Genomic DNA, 18,487 nt, shown 5'->3' with positions numbered 1-18,487 from the left:
CTGCTGTGGGGAGTACAAGGCCCTGCTAGGGCTTGTGTGCAAATAAGAAGCAGGACACCACTGACTGACATCCTGAAAGACAACTTGCACGCCCTACAATGGAAGCACGTTCCATGATGGGAAGGAGGACTGACAGCCCTGACCATACTAATCAGCATGGGGAGACACCCCCCCCACACAAACTCCACACAACTCACCGGGTACAATGCATTGACACACACCTCATTGAAATATCAGCAAAAGATACCCCGTACTGGGTGCTGCTGTGTGAAGCACATGGGCTCACTTGGGACTTGTAGCCAAATAAACACCAGGATTTCACAGTCAGCCATCTTGCCATTGATGTCACACCCCCTCACAGGGAAGCAGAGTCAAGAGGGAGGAAGCATGGGTATGCTGGGAAGGGGGGTGTAGCCAAGAGTATGATGGGACTCACAGTCACAGACAACCTACACCCACCCACATGGCCCTGCAAGATCAACCTGAACCATAATCGCCTCACAGGGAGTGGGAAGGGACTGACAAGATGTCTGACACTGGGCTCTGTTGTGGGGAGCACAAGGCCATGCTGGGACTGGTAGCCAAACAAACACCAGGATTTCACAGTCAGCCATCTTGCCATTGATGACACACCCCCTCACAGGGAAGCAGAGTCAAGAGGGAGGAAGCATGGGCATGCTGGGAAGGGGGGTGTAGCCAAGAGTATGATGGGACTCGCAGTCACAGACAACCTACACCCACCCACATGGCCCTGCAAGATCAACCTGAACCATACTCGCCTCACAGGGAGTGGGAAGGGACTGACAAGATGTCTGACACTGGGCTCTGTTGTGGGGAGCACAAGGCCATGCTGGCAAATGGCCAACAACCAGATCAAACTCTGTCTGTGACAAGCTGGGAAAAAGCAATGTACAGGCAGGCATCTGTTTGAAAAGTAGAAAATGACATGTTTGTGAATCAACGATGCGTGTAGAAACATAAATCACATTGTGGGTCTCTTCCAAACACAGGTCGTGCTGGGCACCCAGCACCAAATGACGAGGATACCCAGTCCCAGACTCTGGTGGACACTGAGCTCTCTGGTCTGACTCTCTCACTGTCCTCTTCGGATGATGACGACCAACCTGGCCCCTCCGGTGTGAGCCATCATGCAGCAGCAGCAACATCTGCCCCCCCCTGTACCCATGCCTCCAGCATCTGGACACCGACAGGGCACCCCCGCCAACACAGACAGATCAAGGACAATCAACACCCACAGCACAGGGACACAGGACCCCCCGGAAGCTACAGCCAACACCACCAGCAACACCAACCAAGGGGTCCCAGTGTCACCTGTGCGTACCGCCGCTGGTCCTGCCCGTGTGGAGAGGGGTGCTGGGAGGGGTGGGAGGCACAGGTCGTGCCTTGCAGAGGGGTCTGGACTGCATGATGACCCCCAACTGGCACACATTTTAGATGCGTACCAGGATAGCACCGGATAATTTGGCCAGGTAGTGGGGATCCTCAAGGACATGCAACACGAGCAAGACGCCCACCATGCCCACATGGAGGCAAAGTGGGATGCCCTTACTGCGGTGCATCGGGAAATACTACAATGCCTCCGCCAGATCAACACCAACCTGTCCCCACCCCCCTGTGTGCCCACAACATCTGCCAGCGCCACAGGGAGGGAGGAGGACTTTGGCGGAGAGTCCCCTGCACCGCAGAGGCCTGCACATGAGGATCCCCCCCCCCGGAAGAAGAGGGGTCGTCCGAAGAAGGACATGTGAGAGGCAGATGTCCCAGCACATCCCCCAGGGCCTACAAACCTGTTCTGGACAATGTTCTTTGTGCGCAACCCGTTCACCTTGTCCAATCGCACACAACTCGCCCACATTACATGGAGGGTTCATGTTGGGCCAATGTAGCAGACGACTGTGGACTTTACTCTGGACATTTCATCTACCAGCACTTCCAACTCCAATGTGAACTTTTGGATTCCCAAACCACTGTACAGCACCCACCATCCTGTGCACTTCACTCACACATGTTTGTAAATAAACTCACCAGTACACCATACGTGCCTCTGTTGTGATTCCAACTTGTCATGTTCAGGGCGAAGTCGATCTGCTACACAACACAGTGCATGCCAAATACTGCAACAATGTGACCAACGTAAGGTGAGTCATGGGGATGTGACACATGTGAGGGAGACACACCACTATGGCATACTCACCATGGCCATGTTACTTATCACACACAATGATGTTGACCAACACATTGGCATGCACAGACAACACCAAGCACAGTCAGTGGTAACAAGTCCACAGGTGAGGTAAGCAGATGTCACTCAGATGTGGGAAGACAGACAACGCACATAAAGCATAGCACAGGTTCATTACACATCAGCAACACGTTTATTCCACACTAGTTGCACTGTAATTCTACGTCACAGTGGACACACGCTCACAATGTGTTGGAGAATGGAAGTCCAGGGATGTGTGGTACATCAGTTGATGGGAATTGTCAACTTCCACACTGGTGTTGGCTTCTGAGTGTTGGGGGTCAGTGTTGACCACACAACAGGCAAAGGACCCTGGGAAGGACAGACAAGATACAGTCAAAAGCACAGACGAACAGGAGAGAAATGCAATACACATGCACAAAGCATGTTGCAAAACACCTACACAAACACTAGTTAGCAGTACTACCCTATTGTGGAGTACACGCTACCTGAATGGACACATCACAGCATGCATCCAGTCAAGTGGCACACTCAGACAGCAACAGAGCTGGCTCAACACATTCCAGGCTACCTCCATACATTCACATAACAACACTGGAAACTCACATTCAGGTGAAGAAGTTGTTGATGAGCTGGGAGCGGACGTCACCATCATCTTCATCATCACTGGCATCTTGGCCCAGGCCGGGATCCTCCACAGGTGCCGGACGTTGGTCGTCATCATTCTCATCCTGGATGAGAGTCACCTCCTTCCGCACCGCCATGTTGTGTAGCATGCAGCAGACCAGTATTATTTTGCACACCTTTGCATGCTCATATGGGAGGGCCCCTCCGGTCTTGTCCAGGCAGCAAAAGTGGCTTTTCAGGAGGCCGAATGTCTGCTCAATCACCCTCCTGCTCCGACCATGTGCCTCATTGTAGCGCAGCTCGGCTGGTGTCACAGGGTTCCTGAGGGGTGTCAGCAACCACGGCATGTTGGGGTATCCAGAGTCACCTACACACACAAAAATGAACAAGTAGCTGAGTTTTGTAGGAGTGCGGAATACAACACTGACAAACACACACAATGAGAAACAGTCAGTACACACCGACAAGCCAGGCACGCTGAGCTGGTATCTGTGACATCAGCATTGCAATGTGACTACTCCTCATAATGTAGGCATCGTGCGCCGAACCAGGGAACAATGCATACACATGTGTGATCAACATGTCAGCAAGACAGACCACCAGAGCATTGATCGAATGGTAGTGCTTCCTGTTCCGGTATGCCTGCTCATGTGCCTGTGGTGGTATCAGGGCAACATGTGTCCCGTCAATGGATCCAATGACGTTTGGCATCCTCCCAGTGTATAAAAGGCATCCTTAATTTAAGGGAGTTCATCTTGGCTCGGGAACTTGATATACAGGTCGAGGAATTGCAACATCCCCTCCAAGACATCGCGTAGCACCCGACTAAACATCGTTTGCGACATACCACCAGCAGCAGCCACAGTGTACTGGAAGGTACCGGTAGCAAAGAAGTGCAGGGCTGCCATCACCTTCACCTCTGGGGTCAGTGCTGTAGGGTATGTCCGGCCAGGTAGCAGATGTGGCGCCAACTGCTCCGCTAACTCCTCAATAAGTGGCCTGGTGAAGTGGTACCGTCTGATGCTGTCGTGTTCCTGCATGGTTGCAAGGTCTGGGAACGGCCGATGGACAGCTGGTGCCCTGTAGTACAGAGATGCACAAAGGAAGATTGTCAGTACATCCACCCATGTGGCCATGACCACGATCACTATCACATGCTAGTTCATGACATTACACAATGTACTGAGGTGTGTGCTGTTGGGCATGGACACATATGTCACCTACAAGACCACCACCTCACATCTCAATTCCACATCTCCACATGAGTGCCATGTAGTGCAATGGGCTAATCATCTGGCTGTGACACCCAACCTATGTGCTGCTGCAATGTTAAAAAAACCTACCCCAGTGACAAATGAGGACTCATGTCTTCCAGACATCACAGATCTTTGCCATGCAGAAACCCAGGGTCCCTGTATTGCCACATCAACACAGCAATGGACATGGCGTAGCACGTACACACCACAAGGCAAGCGTAAGTCCCACAGGTAGTGGCCACTGCTGTTCATGCCGGCCCTACATGTACGTCTCTTAGACACACACCCCATCAAGGTTGATGCATATACCACATGGATGTGGAGACTGTCACCCATTGGTAACATGTGATCAGACACATCTGAGACACAACATGCACACAGACTGTGGGTGCACATCAGTATTGGGGCTACAGGTCTCACTGTGACGTACTTGCCATCACCCCCAGGACTCAGGGTATATGTGACATGTCTTAACCCCTTCAGCGCGGCGCTGATTACCGCGCTGTGCTGAAGGTTCTATTGCGTAGGCGGGGCCATGACGGAGCGGTTCCGTCATACGCACAGCGCAACCGATGCGCATGACGGAACCGCTCCGTCATGCGCATCGAAGGGGTTAAACATATCCAACCTGACACTGTGGTCTTCACTCATGCCCATTACTGTCCAATTGCACATCACAGTGCTAATGTGCACAACACACAAAGGACTCTGCCCCCATGTACAAGATAACAGCCTGGGAGTGGCTGCACAAAGTGCCAAACAAAAAAACAGATGTGGCCCCCTCAAACACCCGGGGAATGCAGCCTCACATGCCATGGGACACTGTGTGGCCAATGCTATAGTGTGGCAGGTGTGTGCAGGTGTCCATGGCCAGTATATGTGTGTTGCATCCGTCTAATAGTCACACTAATGAGGTCCGACATGGGTGACAATGCGTATGCATTGCACGGGTCATGACCGAGCCATGCGTACGCCTTGTCATTGAATGCAATGAGGTCCGACGCAGGTGACAATGCATACGCATTGCATGGGTCATGACCGAGCCGTGCGTACACCTTGTCATTGAATGCAATGAGGTCCGACACGGGTGACAATGCGTACGCATTGCACGGGTCATGACCGAGCCGTGCGTACGCCTTGTCATTGAATGCAATGAGGTCCGACGCAGGTGACAATGCGTACGCATTGCACGGGTCCTGCCCGAGCCCTGCGTACGCCTTGTCATTGAATCCAATGAGGTCCGACGCGGGTGACTATCATGCATACGCGTCAGACAGGCATGGTCCGAGACAGGCGTACGCCTTGGCCATTGAATCGTATGGAGAAGGGTGCATGTGTATATTCAAAATACACGTTGTACAGTCAGTTGAACGAGCCGGGTGCACTCATTGGCTTAGGACTGTCATGGAGACGGATGCGGATTCAAAACTTGTAAGAGTTGTGCACTGGAAATTCAGTTGGATGCCTACAACAATGTTGCAATTTCAAGTGTTCCATGAAGGTGAAGATTTGAACGATGCGGAAGGCGTGTACGAGTCGTACTTTTGAATGGATTGGCCAGATTCATAGGATGCAACCGTGTTGAACCTATCACTTGGGACACATGGCACAGAGTCTGCCTCTGCAGCACAGATATAAGGCTGGCTGGCCCCCAGGGAGCTCACTTATCTGCACTACATGCTACTGGACCACATCCCTGCTACCACTGCTGCTGTCTATGCATCCTCTGGCTCCTGCTATGGCACGTACACTGGAGAGGGCTCCAGCCTTCACTGAGGAGGAGAACCAGGCCCTGCTGGACGGGCTCCTTCCAGAGTACAGAAAGCTCTATGGGACACCAGGGGAGCAGGTGAGTGTGCTGTCCACTGCCTTCCTAATTATGCATGTTGTCTGACTAGCAGTACTAGCAGTGTGTACACCAGTGGCAAGCATTCTAACTGACTACTTTCATCCACCAAAGTGTGTAGGTACATGTAATGAATAGTTTTCCTGCTGCTAAAGTGCATTATTGCAAGCTTAAATTATCCAGTTATTGTTAACATGTCAGACATGCATGTGAGTTTTCATTCCCCATGGTTGCACTACCTGTGTAATTTATTTCCCTTTGTGATGATGACATGTATATCCAATTCTGTTCTGCACAAATCTGGGGCATGTGTGTTAATGTACTTTTCACTTTGTCATCCTCACAGGTTGATGCCCACCAGAAGCAGGATATCTGGCTGACCATCGCCCAGGCTGTTCGTTCTGTGGGGGTCTACAAGCGCCGCATCCGCAACTGCCAGAAGAGGTGGCAGGACCTTCGGGGCTGGACCTGGAGGATAGCTAGAGTCCAGCTGAAGCTGTCACCTCCACGCAGGAGGGGCAAACACCGGACCCTGACTCCCCACATGCTCCGGATACTGGCGGTGGTCTTCCCGGACCTGGATAGGCAGCTGAAGGCCAGACAGCAGCAGGAAGGGGGTAAGTCCATGCCTGATCTGTGTACTATGTCTGACATGCAAATAGCAGTCTTTTGTCCGGGTCACACTTCCACATTACGTAGGTCTTGTAGTCCCAAAATCAGGTCCCTCATCTGTGTGATGCACCCTCCTCATCTGTTCCACAGGTGTGGCCCCTACAGTCTGTTGCTTGTGTCACTAGGGCACTGTGTCCCTGCAGTCAGCTATGTTTCAGGTACCAGTCAGCATCAGTTCCCGTGACTCTGTTGTGTGTTTTAATGGGTGGTTCAATTGTTTACACAATGCCTGAGATCTGACATGTGAACTGTGTGTGCCCTTGAGATGTGTACCAATTGCTGGTCTGACTCGCAACATGTTTCTGGGGTATTCAAAACAAAACCATGCAGCAGGGTACTCCAATTTTTGGGCATCAGGAGTATGTATATCAAGTATGTCACAATTGCTTAGCCACCTGACTACTGTCCGGGGCAAAACACTGTTTCACTTAGTCCTGCCCAGTCATACCCCCTCAAGGGCATTCAGAAACACTCTGTAATCCTAATCCTGTGCATGAAATTGCAGGTTGTGCTTAGTGACCTGTGCCCTCAGGGGTGTGCCTCTGTGTCATTAGGGTGTGGCTTGTTGCTACGTACAACAGGGGTGTCCATGATTCAGAGGGTCAGCATGACATCTGCAATGTGACTGTGGGAGACAAGACCTGTGTGACATATATGTGTGTTATCATCTGACAGCGCACAATGGTGTATGCAACTGTGTCCCTCATGCAGCTGGGTTATATGCATGGCAGACTGTGATGTGTTAATGTACATGGATTTGTGTTTGCTGAGACTCATATGAATGATTTTCATGATGTGGGATCTTCTGGGTCCTGGATATGTTGTTTGCATGGGATGGGCAAGTGCGCTGGTCATCTGCAGAGTCAGATTTACCCCTGAGCTAGGATTGTGAGTCAGTGCATATTGTTGTTGTCTGGATGCCCTGCCCCTGTGACAGGAGACAGTGTTGACTGACTTTCAGGGCATCCCAGTGCCATGGCATTGAACTTGCTATGAGTGAGCCTGCGTTGTGTTCAAGTGTGCACCATGCACCCCATTGTGGCCTTGCCCATCAGGGCATGAGTACATCATAGTGTGTGTTGCTGGCATGCATCCCAAGCATGTGAAATGAGTCTCTGCCCATCCCTTCATCCGGACACCTGTACTGAGTCGGTCGCAAGAGATGTGCTGTGGGTCTAGTGACATACTCCTACATGTTCACTTGCATGTACAACTAATGTGTGGGTGGTGCATGTTGGCACATTGGTGTGTTTGCATCCAACGGACATATGTGTGAAAGTCAAGGAGGGATATGTGTGCCATGGTTGATGTTGAGAATGACATTTGTCTCATCCTAAACAGTGTTGGCACTTTGAGCTGCGTTCAGCTGATGATGCCAGGGCTTGCCCTGTGATGTACTCACTGTGGTGTGTGCAGTTGGTGCAGGTGACTGATGTTGTTCTGTTACTCTTATTCCTATCCAGATACATCCACGGCCACAGGAGGGGACAGCTCCACGGGCCAGGAGGAGCCACAGAGCCTTACAGGGACAGAAGGAGAGGACACAGGTGGACCCAGTGGCACGGAGGGCGAGTTGAGCCACACAGAGGAGTCATCAGCACCATCCCCCCCAGCTGAAGGCCACAGCAGCTTTGAGGATGACTCCCCTGTGAGTCCCTATCAACAAGCTAACGTGAGATTATCGCTGGGCTTTCAGCGATAATCTCACGTTAGGCAGTTAGGGTGAGGATTTTTATCGCTGAGGAGATAAGCGTTGTTAATAGCACGCTATCTCAGCGATAAAAATCCACGTTACCCGGCGATAATTATCCTCACGCTAAGAGCGCTGAGCGATAATTATCGCCGGTTGTTGCTGATATGCCCCTTGGTTTGTTGTTCCTGTGCTCCTGCAGTAGGATTTTTGTCCCAAATTACTCTCAATTACTCAAGCTGGTGTAATCGCATAATTTTGGCAATTTTGCATCAGAAGAGTAATGCCTGTTACTGAAACTACCCAGGCCTAATTTACACGAAATGTCATTTCATCGGAGTACCTTTACATTTCATGCCTTTGTAATCCTTTACTTTGCAAATAAGTAGATGTTACTTTTACACATATTAATATCAATTTCTGATGTATATAACTTAATTTAAATTTATATATGTATACCGTCTGTATATATTACACAATGGCAGAAGCAAATGTACAGTTTTCATTCGGACCAGGTATCCAATAAAAATTGATTTTTTAGTTTGCTAATAACTTTGTTGCCACTTGACAAATCTTCACAAATCTTTCCTCAAAAAAAGTTCATCCACCTCAGCTTTTTACTGGAACGTTTCAGGGTAATGAAAAAGGGACCAGGTTTCCAATAAAAATTGATTTTTTAGTTTGCTAATAACGTTGTTGCCTTTTGACAAATCTTCACAAATCTTTCCTCAAAAAAAGTTCATCCACCTCAGCTTTTTACTGGAACGTTTCAGGCTAATGAAAAAGGGAGGTCCCAAAATATTTTTTTTCCAAACAATGTCCCATTGGAATTTTATGCACAGCTACAGCCAAATTGGCTGAACGTAATTACAACAGATTCTTGCGTATTGGCCCCCTGGACCCTATCCCCTAAGCTAACATTCAACATTGGCAAAGGCTCCTGCTGGGCAGTAGCACAAGACAACACCCCTGGCCCTGAGACTGCTTGAAGGGAACACTGAATGTGCTCCTGCCGATGGAGCAGAAACTAAGCTCCTGCCAGACAAGAACAAATTTATTGTTGACGTCTCCCATCGTCTCCCAGGATGGGTGCCAGGCTGTGGGGTTCTTGGCCCTCCCAGCCAGTGGCCCCTAATGGGATATAAAGTTGTGGGTGTTCTGGGAGTGATGGGGTCACCCATCAGGAAATAAAATGTCATGGTAGCACAGGTAAGGGCTCCCCACGCTACCATTTAACAAAAGATAGGGTGTGGTGCCCTGGGTGGGAAAGGACACCCAGAATATTTAAATAAAATTGTAAAAATATAGTTACACTTTTGCTGCTTCAGTATTGAAGTGGTGGGCTGCTTGTTAATTGTTCACTACTTTCCCCCAGGAGCACCCAATAATGCATTGCGTGGCCTTTGTTTTCAAATATTGCCTTTGTCGTGGTGCAGCAAGGAGGGGCACGGGCACCAGCAACAGTTGATAAAAGTTTTGTGGGGGCTCTGCAAGGACCACAGAAGCTTCCCAGGAAAGTTTTAAAAAAGTTGTAAGTTTCCTGGGTTATTGAATGCATGACTTCAGGAGAGCTTACCCTCATTTTGAAAGCACTCGGACCTGGAGCTGTGTGCTGGAATGCAGGGACTCTTTGGGCTTGGTTATATGGCTGCTGTTAGACCTGGCACCTGGGCGTGAGTTTTGCCTTCCACTTTTTGCAGATGTGACTCATGTGTTTTGTTGGTGTTAGCTGCTCAGGGCACTGTGCCTCTGCTAATCAGTGCCACAGTGCGAGTGCTCCCTTTGAAAAGTGTATTCATTGATTGGTGCCCATGTTTGGCTTATTTGGTTTACTATCAGCCCCTAGTAAAGTGCACCAGGAGTGCCAGGGCTTGTAAATACAAATGCTGCTGGTGGGCTTGCAGCACTGGTTGTGCCACCCACAGATGCGGCCTAGTAAAATGTGTCTAGGGTCTGCCATTGCAGAACCTGCGTGCAGTCTGGTACTGTCATGCTGGCTGCGCAAGTGCACCTACTTGCCAGTCCCTAAACCTTCCCTTAACTACATATTAGTCACCCCTCTGGTAGGCCCAAGGGCAGGGTGCATTGTAGGCATAAGGTAGGACATGCCCTGATGTGTGTGGCATGTCCTAATAGTGAATTACAGCCATTTTCGTTTTTCACTACAGAAGGCTACCTGCTCTCCATAGGCCAGAATGGGCTGCTGGAATTATTACACTCTATAATCCCAGCGGACTCAGAGAGCATGGCACAAAGTCAAGTTTAGTATGCCTGAACTCAGAATAATAAAATACTTCTTTTAGTAAAGTTTATTTTAATATCCTGTGTTTGTAAATACTACTTTTAGAAAGTTAGTATTTACTTGCTTAGCCATTTCAGTCTGCCTCTGCTTTGTGTGTGTGTGCTGCCTAGTTTCAGTGAGGGGCAGGGCTGGGGAATTCCAGGAGACAGGCTGGCTGCCAGGTGGTGGGTAGAGAGATTATACCAGGATGGGGGGGGAGGAGTACACCTTGACTCTGAATAGACCTGTGCTCTGCCACCACAATGCTGGCTTCGCCCCCTGTGGAGCGGCTGATGTCTCTGCCCTGTGCACTGAAAGGAAAGAGCAGAGTCACCACAACATAGTGCTTCAAAACCGGACTGAGCCAGGCACAGGCCCCCTGGCGACAAAGAACAAAAGAAACTATGTATAAAAGAAGGAGCCCTGCTCCTAAGAAATCAGATCCTGTTTATGCCAAGAAGAACCTCTGCCCGAAGAGAAGGACCTGGGAAAGCTGCATGGAGGAGTACTGTCTCTAAGCCTGAGAGACTGGCCTGTGGTGGGTGCCTTGCTGCAAGAAGGAGAGGAAAAGACTGAGAAAGACTTTTATTTCAACTTGTGCTTTAAGAACAATCTCCAAGGGCTTGGTTGTGAACTTGCCCCCTTAACTGCGCCCCAGGAACAGTGGGCGCTACCCCTCCCTGGAAGAAAGGAAGCTGCGACTGGTGATTTTGCGAACGCTGACCCCAGAGAACTTGTGTGGCCTCATCTCACTGAGCACCGTGACCTCTGCCCGCCTGTGCTGCTGTGAGCACTGTGACGGCCTGCCCTGCCTGGCCTGATCAAAGTGAACAGCTGCCCCTTCGAGCCGGAGCTCGCAACGTAAGGAGAGACTGCCTGCGTCCAAACCCCGAGCCTCTGTGGCCCCGAGCCGTGGAGACCACCGTGAGGAGCAATGACCAGCAAGTTCATCCCATCTGGTCGAGGCCGACAGCGCTGCGTGCTGAAAATCACCCCCGAGCCGCCCCTCCTGCTTCCCCCCTCGAGGCGAGCTGTGGAAGTCCCGAGGCACCCCCGTCAAGCACCGTGGTCCTCTGCAAAGTAAAGACTGCACCACGACGTGGGACGTCTCCCCCCGACTGCTGAGGCCGCCCTGAACTCTCCCTGAAGGATTAAGGTACAGTGCGCCCCGGTACACCGCGTACCTACGATCGTACGGAGCGTACCTACGATCGTACAGCCCGTACCCTTGAAATCTCCATACGCCTGCTCACGCGGGAAGCGTGGGGCGCAGGAGGGATCGCACCATCACCGTACGACGCGGACCGAAGCCGGTATGACGCGTACCAGCGCTGGTACGGCACACACAGAAGGCGCTACGGTGCGCACTGGCCCCCAAGAAGTGAACTTTGCATCCAAATTGACCATTTTAAGAACTGTGGCCTCCTGAACATTGATAACAAGTAGCTGGAATCCTCTGTTAAAGTGAAAGACTGTATTTGAAGCCTGCCTAAAGAGTCTTATATAAAGAGCTTTATTTTCTTACAAAATACAGTCTGGTGTCTGTGTGGTGGGTTGGTGGTTATTGTGGGACAACCTAAATGCTTAACCTCATGCCGTCTGGAATCGAGCGTGACTGCTCGCGCCACGTTACCTAGAGGGTGAGCAGGGGTTATTTTTCACGAGTAATCCTTTGCCCTGACTTAGAGGAAAGGGTCCCTGCTTGTCACAAGTGCATACCTGCGCCAACCAGAGACCCCGGATTCTAACAGCTGCGTTTTGTGGTTTGAATATTGCTGAACGAAAGATATAAACAGTGTAATGCTTGATTGGATAAAATGTTTTATTTTCAATATTTTGGTGATTGTTGCAATGGTAGTGAATTGCTCAAAAGCCAAAATTACTGTCATCCGTCTGCACAAGTGAGAGATGGCAGGTCTCTGGGGCCTTTACTTTGGGTGCTTCACTCAAATCCTTCATTGGCTGTTCAAAGGGGTGCTTGTAGTTTTCCATCCACTTCATTTCCTTTAGGTGCTTCTGGCACAACAGTGCTGTTAATTGAGCCATTACGAAAACTATATTTCTCTCAAAGTTCATGTAGTATTTTGCAAGCCCATGAATGCCTACATGTGGATGGGGCAGATTGGGTGTTCACATCCATGATAGTCTGAACCATGGTCACTAGCAGCTCCACCTTTTCACTACCACTTGGTAATAATAGTAGTCCACTTAGATCTGCATTATCTGGCACTTTCTGGCATAGGCCATGGACTTCATCATCTTTTTTTAAAAAAATCTTAGTATTGTCATTTGCAAGGTTAGAACAAATAACACAACAGACAAGATCGTGTGGGAGTAGATTTACATTGCTGGCAGATTAAGTGATATGAATACAACACAATAAGTAGTGAATGTAAGCAACTGCCAGGAGTAGTCGTTTAATATATGCAATAACAACTAGGATGAATAGAGGGGTCGGAAGAGGAGGCAAACTGTGGAGCCGCCGAGATGATCAAGGGGGAGAACATGTGAGTGTATTGTATTGCTTGGATAGAATGTATGGAGCCCAGGGAAGCTCGGACTCATCCACTGGCTGATCTGAGAGGCTGTCAGGTACCCTGTGGAGGAGGGAGGTTTGGTACGATCCCCACATATCTTGTGGCTGGGAAGTTGTTGTTTGTAGGACGCTATAGGTTTCAACTCAGTAATTGACGACCACCATGTTATGGAGCCAGTAAGTGACAGTTGGAACTCAGGCTCTACGCCAATGAAAAGCCAAGTTTGACGAGTAGAAGTGCCATCGCGGTGAGACAGCTGACCCCTGAAGGGACCTCTGCAATGTAACCAGGAAGGGTTACCAGCGGGTCTGGTGACAGTGAATGTTTGGTTATATACGCTATCACAAGAAGGATCTTTTGCCAGTACATCTGGATGGGAAAGGTTTCGAAGCAAGATGGAGAAATTCTGCATCATCTCGAAGCATTGCCAGTTATGAGATGGAGGAGTCAATTCTATATAGCTTCCATGGGGTGATGCATGCCCGGTGCAGACATTTATAATGCAATAACGTGTGTTCGTGGTTCATGGATAATGTAGTTCATTAGAGTACCGGTTTGCATGCAGAAAAATCCCCGGTGCAGTGCCACCACAGGTTTGGATTCCCATGCTAGTATAGCTGAATCAGTCCTGTTTGTCTGGAATTGTGATACAATGCAATAGAGCTTCAAAACTCATTCAGTAGAATCAGACCACATAATGAGTTGCGTCAGGGGCAGGATTTCAGCTGGCTCCAGTGGGAATTCCAGCAAGGCCTTGTTTACCGTGTCATGTAGATGAGCACATATAGGAATATCAAGGGCCCCTGCTACAAAAGTGATCTAAGGAGAAAAACAAGCCATCGATGTATAGGTAAGCCATCTCCTCCAACGCCATCTTCAAGCATGAGTGGGAGGGTGGGATTGGAGAATAGCTTAATGGCTGGGAGTATAGGTAAGTGGCAAACACAAGGAGATAATGGACGGAGCACTGAAACTTTTCAGACACTCACCCCCAGTCATAGATCTGGGTTGAATCTATCATCGTTCTTTAGCTCACTTCGCCACCTCAGTTCAGAGCCAGCTATATGCAAATCTGTCTTGACCCTGTGCCTCATTGGAAAAGTCCAGCCTGAACTGCCAAGCAAGGTCTTCCCTGAACCAGAAACAAGCATCCTAGGACCTGTTTCGGGGTAACAAATGTATAGATAAGTCCCACAAGTTCTGTGACATAGAAACCTCCAGGCCCAGGAAGTGGTGGCTCAACAAAGAAAGAGAGGTACTCTACCTATTTTTATCTAAATGTACAATGTATCATATCATAAATATACTGACACTTAAACAAGACCTATATAGAGCAAGGAAATTTCAGTGCATAGTCAAAGGAAGATTTGTTTATATTTTTATTTTTTATTTTAATCAATTTTAGACAGAGGGATTCAAAAGGTGAGTGGAATCCTCAATAGTTTATAGCAAACACAATATCGTGAGCCACAATACAAATAATAATGACAGAAAGGTCCCAATCACTATCACGCACATACAGACATACACACTTATACCGTTATCATATCACACCTTAAAAACAAAACTCATACATCTACTCATAAAAATGCCACTCATCAAGTGGGGGTCCAAAAGAAATTTGCCTCGTAAATCAATATATAAGCAAAAGCATATAAGCATTCAATGCTGTGCTAAAGAGAGCATGCTCAAAATACAAGATTTAGGGCTTAAGTGGACCCCTTGGGAGCGCCGACGCGCGTTTCGGTGAACGCACCGAAATGCAGGTGCCACCTTCCTCAGGGCAAACAAGGAAATGGTTTTGGCGTTTTAGCTGGGACCTAACAAAAATAAGAAAAGCAAATCAAATCAAACAAAGAGAGAGCAATTCAAGTGTCATTTAATAACTTCATTGGTTTCAAATAGAGGACTAAACAACACAAGGTCATATGTCATAAGTGTCAAACATCATAGAAGAATTTGTTTAAACATTAATATCTAGTGAAAAATTGCATTATTCAATAGAGCCACCTGAACACTGACGAGTCCTGTTTTCCAGGGAGAAGAAAAAGAGCATATAGTATACTTTATTAACATCATGTTTCTAGTGATAAAAGTTAGTTCAAAGGGAAAAAGGAGGGCAGATTGATCGTTTTTGCGCTCACCTGTGGGGAATCTAGTGGTTGTAAATAGGTCCAAGTGAGGACACAGGCAAGAAGAAACTCTGATCTCAGGCGGCAAACGGGGGTCAAGAATGTTCACAAGAACAAAGTCTGCTGGGTAAACATAAAAAAAGGAAGAAAAGGAGAGAAAAAAGAACTCAAGCTGAATGAACAAAAAAAAAAAGAAGAAGAATGACATCGTCATCTTTCTTGCACCGCTAATACATGGAGTATGGAGAGGCGACTATTTCTTGCCTTAATTAAATAAAAGATGGGAAGAAAAAGCTAGCGGTCAGGACAGTAACAAAAAAGCAAAAAAACAAGAATAAAGTGGGGAAGACTATCCGTAGCGTGCTGGTGAACAAAAGAAGACGGATAGAAAGCTCTCTAAACTGTATTTTAAAAGGCAGTCAGAAGGGGTAACAAATAGGGTGGGATAGAAAAGTTACCTGATGGGGGAGTATTGGGTTCGTCGTCAAAGTTGAATCCTTTTAGTTATAAATTTACGGCGACATAATGGTGGGATAAGGATCCCCGATGGCGCTAGAAAAGCCCGATGCCTAATGGTAAAAAAAGAGATATAAACAAAACTCGTGGAAAATTTCGTTTTAGATATTGCAAAACCAGGGCTCTACGGGGTCTAAAGATAAGAAAAGTAAGGGGGCCATACCTGGGGGAACAAGGGTATATGCCACAATGGAAGAAAAAAGGCAGGAGCAGGCTCAAATTGATGCGGTGAATATCAGCGAGACGAGTAATTGGAGGCCTGAAAGAATGAATAAGTAAAAGGCCATTAATCTAGGAAAAACGGGTGGGGAGACACAGCTGTAGTTTATCAGGAGGAGAGCCACAGAGTCAGAGGGAAATACCTGAAGGCACGGGCGCCGCGTGGAAATTCACACCGTCAGAGCGCAAAACTCCGGCGAAAAACGAAGATTCCTCGGGGGCGGGAGAATCATGAACGATCAGGTAAGCACCCGCAGTGGTTAGATGGCCGTTTAAATAGGCCAATGCACGGAGGTAAATGAGGGAAAAAAATGAAAAAAATAAGGAGGGAGGGCGTGGTCAGGTTTAAAGGGGCAAGGAATAATGTAAAGCAGAGGCTTTAAAGCAATGAAAATCACATAGGCGATGGGATAGAACGGTGCAAGGCAAAGGTTTTGAATGGATGAAAATAGCACGGGCATGTAGATAGAATAGTGCAGGGATGAAGGCCACTTAGACATAAAGGTAGAAAAATAGAGACAAAAGTGTAGAAATAATTATTCATGCAGAAAAAGAAGAATAGATATAAGTGAAAATAAAATAAAATAATGTAAAATGAAATAAAATAAAATAAAAGCCCGGGCAGAGTCTGATCTAGAACAACGGAACATGCACAGTGCATGGTCAACAAGCGGGACCTGTTCATCTAGTAGCAAGGGTCAAGAATCCAAATCGGACAATAATAACGGAGGAAAAAATATATATATTTAACAATAAGAGACATATTCAGAAAGATCCAAATCACTGTGATAGGAACATCCAAATCACTGTGATATGAACATCCAGGTGTCAGATAGTGGAAAAAAGGTGCTAGTTCAAAGCAAGTTCTGCTAAGTTCCAATACTCGCCTACATATGAATATCCACGTAATCTGAAAGGGCTCAGGGCTAGAAGACTGAGACAAAGTGTGAAGGATCAGGGGTCACATGGAGGTGGGAAGAGTATTTAGGCTTAAAGAATAGCATTTTCCCATGGAAGGGATTCATTTAGTCAAGTGGTGGCAACAGTGGGGGTTCCTTCTGCGCATTAGCCCTCTAGGGCTCAAGGCAGACCTCAAGCAGCCTGGCATTCCTCTGTGGGAACAAGGCAGCGCTTCATCTGGGATGCCAAGAGGTCCAGAAGTGTACTGACGAGGTCCAATATTTACAGCTGGTGTCCGCCTGTGAAGAGGATTTATACTACTCTCGCATCTGGTTCCGGAAAGACATTTCCTTCCCCTGTCAGGGCTTCAAGAAGTATGGGGTGTCAAACGACTAGTGTCATGTTCCTTTGTTGGTGCTGGAGGCAAGCCCTTTGAAGTGTAAGTGGGACAGGGAACAGTTCCACCCCCATCCATTCACACCTTTTACCCTCTTGTATCACTGTCCGGGAGGAATACAGAAACTCCAACAGCACAAACATACACAGCCATGTGACCCAGGAAACTGGCAGAAGGCACAAATGGTTAGACCAAGAAAATGTCAATTTTCTGAATTTGGCATTTTCAGAATTGTGACTTAAAATCCAATTTCACCATTAAAGAATATTTTAAATTACAACTCATTTCAGTGCAAGCACCATATTTCTATCTGCTGCCAAACAAAACGAATCACTTATTAAATCTAATAAGGAAACCCCATGTTAGTCAATGGGAGAGATATGCTTTACAGTAGTGAAAAATGACTTATGAAGTTTTGCACTACCATGTCATGTAAAAGCTATAGCTACCTGTTCTACCTTTTCAATAAAAGGCACCCTGCTCTATGAGCCTTTAAGGCCTACCCCGGGGGCAACGTATATCCATTAAAAAGGAAGGCTTGGCCCTGGAAAAAGTTTTTCCAGGTCGAAATGTAGGTTGAAAACTGCACCTCAGGCTGCAATTGCAGGCCTGAGGCATTATTTAAAAGGCTACTTTAGCGATTGCACAATTAATTTTGCAGGCCCACTAGTAGCATTTGCTTTACAGGTTCTAGGTACATGCCGTACCATTTACTAGGTACTTACAAGAAAATTAAATGTGCCAGTTAGGTGTAAGCCAACTTTACCATGTTTGAAGGAGAGAGAAAAAGCACTTGAGCAATGGTTAGCTGTAGTGAAGTGCACAAAGTCCTAATTCCCCCAAAACTCAAATTCAGCAAACCATGAGGAGTGAAAGACAAAGGTTTTGGGGAATACCACTCCAAGGATGTCAGGTTTAATATATGTCCCCCAGCTGAGCACAGAGAGAACTACCTACCCTCATGGAAATTCTCATAGCTAAGTTGGAAAAACCTGGAAAGACCGTCAGCATTATTGTAGTCAATAGCAGGGTGAAGTTCCACCCTAAAGTCCATTCCCTGTAGGGAGTTGAACAACTTAAACATTTTGGGATTCTTACCTCCTCATCTGCAATGGCCATCTGAGGGGTCTGTTGTCTTCCTGAACCCGGATGTCAATCCCAAACAAATATGGTCTTACCTTCTTCAGTGC

The 18,487-nt window shown here is 47.7% G+C and overlaps 1 long non-coding RNA gene across 2 annotated transcripts; it reads right to left on the bottom strand.

Moving 5' to 3' along the window:
- Nucleotides 1-14,494: 14,494 nt before the first annotated feature.
- Nucleotides 14,495-16,270, bottom strand: LOC146809998 (uncharacterized). Of its 2 annotated transcripts, none has more exons than XR_014965612.1 (5): nt 16,144-16,270; nt 15,945-16,040; nt 15,724-15,834; nt 15,278-15,388; nt 14,495-14,953 (listed from the first exon to the last, which is right to left on the bottom strand). It is a non-coding gene; the product is annotated as an uncharacterized LOC146809998 (long non-coding RNA). The 2 variants fall into 2 exon arrangements; XR_014965613.1 differs by having other exon boundaries at nt 15,278-15,385.
- Between the last annotated feature and the right edge of the window lie 2,217 nt (nt 16,271-18,487).

This window comes from Triturus cristatus, chromosome 7, assembly GCF_964204655.1.
Source record: "Triturus cristatus chromosome 7, aTriCri1.1, whole genome shotgun sequence".
In the NCBI taxonomy this organism is placed as follows: Eukaryota; Metazoa; Chordata; class Amphibia; order Caudata; family Salamandridae; genus Triturus; species Triturus cristatus.
The sequence above is the reverse complement of the archived record's forward strand: the minus strand, read 5'-3'. Positions and strand labels throughout refer to the sequence as shown.